This window comes from Pantherophis guttatus, chromosome 2 (assembly GCF_059756535.1).
Source record: "Pantherophis guttatus breed Tessera chromosome 2, ASM5975653v1, whole genome shotgun sequence".
In the NCBI taxonomy this organism is placed as follows: domain Eukaryota; kingdom Metazoa; phylum Chordata; class Lepidosauria; order Squamata; family Colubridae; genus Pantherophis; species Pantherophis guttatus.
Window position 1 is genome coordinate 255,843,166 of NC_142064.1, and position 4,326 is coordinate 255,847,491.

The 4,326-nt window shown below is 42.7% G+C and overlaps 1 long non-coding RNA gene across 1 annotated transcript; it reads right to left on the bottom strand.

The window, feature by feature from the left end:
• Positions 1-828: 828 nt before the first annotated feature.
• LOC148115614 (uncharacterized) lies at positions 829-3,148 on the bottom strand. Its single transcript, XR_015731980.1, has 3 exons — positions 3,019-3,148; positions 1,274-1,378; positions 829-1,149 (listed from the first exon to the last, which is right to left on the bottom strand). It is a non-coding gene; the product is annotated as an uncharacterized LOC148115614 (long non-coding RNA).
• Between the last annotated feature and the right edge of the window lie 1,178 nt (positions 3,149-4,326).

Consider the following 4,326-nt stretch of genomic DNA (forward strand, 5'->3'; position numbering starts at 1 on the left):
GTACAAAGGTCTCATAGTTTACCTGAACGACATTCTCATATTCAGTGAGAAGTCAAGGATGTTCAGCCTGCACCTGGGCAGGCGTGGCTGGAGGTCAACCAAAGTTGGGACAGTGATCTGATTGGACCATGTGATGCACATGTGGATGGAGGGGAAGGAATTTTGATTTTACTTAGGGTGGGGAAAACCAGGGGCTTTCAGATTTGGGTTTTGCCAGATGTGCCAATATGACTTCTGTAATAAATTCATGCCTTGAGGAAGATGCCTGCCTTGGAGCTTTGATTATGTTGGGGGGTGTTACAGGTTCGTTAGTTGTGAGCCCTGTGCCTTGCTTTTTTTCCAGCCTCTGAAACGTCTGAAACTCTATTTCAGAAAAAAACTTTTTTTTCTGCCTCTGAAAGCCTCCGAAACAGAAAAAAGCCTCATTTCAGAGACTTATTTTCTGCAGCTCTGTTTCTGAGGCTTTTTTTCTGAAGCTTCATTTCTGAGGCTTTTTTCAGCCTCTGAAACCTCCGTTTGAGAGGTTGAGCGGGGCTACATTCGGATAAGATGCACCCAGATTTTAACTCTCTTTTTGGGGAGAAAAACGGTGTGTCTTATACTCCAAAAATACGGTACATTCTTTCTCTTGCATCACTGAGCATCACTGGATAATAATTGAGAGATGATATAACTTTTTGATTAGTTGGTTCATCTTTGTATTTTACTCAGGTTGTAACTGGTGATAACCCTGGAATTTATTAAGCACTCTATCTTTCGTAACATGTAACTTGCAGTAATATTAGGAATATTGTCTTTTACAAACAGAAGAGCCAAGGAAGCCTGAAATTATTCTCAGAAACTATTTATTACATGACAAATAATTCTGAATGTGATCCCACAGAAGGACACAGCATGACGGATGGAGAACATCTGTGTAGAAATGGGAAAGGAGAAGAAGATGTCTCCCTTTGTTTATGAGAGATTCTTCTGAATAGATTTGTCTTTAGAATTTACTAAATGGGGGACCAGTAAAGCATTGAGAAGAGTTGCAACACTGTGTGAATTCTTTATAGGAGTGACTTTTTGTTTCCCAAACCCTTTCTTCACCACATTTAATTTTCTTCTTGCCTGTGGTACAACCAGCATCCCAGTAGAGCAACTCGCCATCTGTGTTGGGAAGTTAAAAGGAAGGATGATTTTAAAAGGATGGTGGTGAGAAAAAGAAAAAAGGAAGGGGAAACCCTTGAAGTTCCAGCCCACTTCAAACTGCCTTGTTGCTCCAGGATCTTACCTCTATAGTAACCTGTCCTGAAACATTGATCTGTGTCACAAGAATAACAAGCAGGAGTCGCTGAAGGAGTCCTCTGGGACTTATCATAGCACCACAGACAATAACCTGTAAGATAGAAGAAGGTTACTATGGCCGAGACCTGTAAACTACAACAGGGATTTTGCATGTTTTGTATCCTATCCTTGTGGATTGTTGCAGCAATATGATGATGATGATGATGATGATGATGATGATGATGATGATGATGATGATGATGATGATAATGGTCACACAGTCAACCAGATATCTAGATTGGATTTAGCATTTTTTATCCACATATTGAATCTTTCCCAAGGACCTGAGATAAGCAGACATTTTTGTTTTATGGTGTTAAAGCTATCACCAAAAATATTTGTTTGTTTGTTTGTTTATTTATTTACCTCCCATCTGACTGCAAGGCAGCACTGGGCAGCTTACAACATTAAAAACAATAAAACCATATTATTATTATTTATTGTTAGTTAGGAATGGACAACATTCCTCCAGGCCTTCCTGTCCTCTACCATCCCCCGGAGTCCATTTAAGCTCACGCCGACTGCTTCAGTGACTCCATCCAGCCACTTCATTCTCTGTCATCCCCTTCTTCTTTTGCCCTCAATCGTTCCCAGCATTAGGCTCTTCTTCAGTGAGTCCTTCCTTTTCATTAGGTGGCCAATTATTATACATAGGCAATAGCAATAACACTTAGACTTATATATACCACTTCACAGTGCCCTCTCTCAGTGGTTCTACAGAGTCAGCATATTGCTCCCAACAATCTGGGTCCTCATTTTACTGACCTTGGAAAGATGGCAGGCTGGGTCAACCTTGAGCCTGGTGAGATTCAAACTGCCAAATTGCAGTCAGCTGGCAGTAAGCAGAAGTACCCTGCAATATTGCAAGTATAACCACTGCACTACAGAGCTCATCATAAGGTACCTATTACTATTGGTACTATCATTGCTATCTTTTGCCACAGCCATTCTACTTCCATTTGCAGGTCTTTGTATTTTGTAATTTTCTCCACTTCTTTCACTTTAATTCAGCTGTCTTCAGGGATTGCAATGTCCACTATCCAAATATCTTTATTGCCTTAACTATGGAGTGTTTCAGGTGCTGTTATTATTTTATCCCATACCTTTATAAGGGGTAGATTTTTATACCTTGAGTTTGGCTGTTCACCAATGCAGAGTTATTTACTGCTCCATGAGTGCAGCAATGGGGAACATTTAGTCCAATTCTCACTCCCATCCCATTGCAATTGCATCCCATTCCCATGTTTTCCACCTTTCATTCAAAACTGTGAATTCCCAACTCAACCCATCTTAATCACTAAAGAGTGAATAGATTCCAGAATTTCCTTCCACCTTAGCACCATCATCCAAGATCATGGTCTGTCTGTGGATCCAGTTGGATCCACAGCAAATTTCACTGAACTTTCTTCTCCAGATATTCTAGCTCCAGCTCTGCCCAAATATATCAGATAATCATGCTCCCTTTGAGAGCAGACTTTGATCCATAACCCTGCTGGTCTTCAAGCTCTGGATCAGACAAAATCCTTTGTATTTCTCTATGCAAATGAGCTTCTACATATAAGGGTTGGAATCAAATCTCAAATAAACATTTTTCAAGTCAAGCCATGACAAATCTTTCCTAAATACTAAAAGCTTTTAACTTACTTACTTACTTACTTACTTACTTACTTACTTACTTACTTACTTACTTACCTGTAGTGCTGAAGAGCATGACAAAAATCCCAAAGAGAAGAACCTTATTCATTTTGGATTTCAAATGAATGGCTTCTTACTTCGATAGAGGGAAATTTGTCTGGGGCAGATGTACGATTCAGTAGATTCATTTTATCCACTAAAATGAACACGTGTTGAGTGATGGTATGGGTGGAGTTTCAAGGTCTTCTAAGATGACGTGTCCATGTGTCTAGGGAGGTATTTCCTCAAGCAATGTTCTTCAAGGAAGATTACGGTACAATCTGTGATGTTGGCCTTTGCTAGGATTATGAGGAACAAAAGCTGGTTTGTGACAAATATATTAAAATATGCCATGATATTTTTTTCCTCCTACACCAAGTGCACAATGCATCCAAAGCCAACATAGTGTAAATGAGCCCAAAAATTGCAGGATTGCTCCTACTAAGGTACATGCCTGAAAGGCAAGAGAGAAAGGGAGGGAGAGAAGAGAGAATTCTTTAGCATCATGATTGGTGACTGACATACGATACACGGTAATAATACACGGTAACACACACAATAATACACGGGCAAAGCAAGACTAATGATCAAGAAGTAATCACAACATTGCCTGCCTCCCCCATGCTTCTGCCTCAACCTGCTGCCGGTGCCTATAAGCAGAAGCCCCATGCCCAGAAAAAGATGAGCGAAAGTCATGCTGCCAGCTGCGCGCAGTTTGCTCCATTGCCCGGCAAGTAAGGAAGAGGGCAGAGTCGTGTGTAATGCCCACAAAACTTTTCCCACTCCTGCTGGAAGGGTTCGCAACCTCGGCATCCTCCTGGATTCGTGGCTGTCTTTAGTAGACCATCTGACGGCCATGTCCAGGGCGGCTTTTGCACAGGTTTGCCTGATGCGCCAGTTGCAACCCTACCTATACAGGGATGCCCTTCGCACAGTCACTCAGGCTCTCGTTATCTCTCTTCTGGACTACTGCAATGTCCTCTACATGGGGCTACCCTTGGGGTGCACCTGGAGGCTCCAACTGGTCCAGAATGTAGCCGCACGGATTATTACGGGATTATTACCTCTCCTGTGCGAGCTGCGGTGGTCCTTCGGATCCGCTTCAAGGTTTTGGTTTTGACCTATAAAGCCCTTCATGGCATGGGCCCAGGATATTTGCAGGACCACCTCCTACCGGCCTCCCACCGTCTAGTCGGCTCACATAGAGCTGCCCTCCTCCGGGTGCCGTCGGCCAAACAATGTTGGCTGACGGTGCCCAGGATGAGGGCGTTCTCTGTGGCTGTACCGACCCTCTGGAACGAGTTATCCACCGAGGTCCGGACGGCC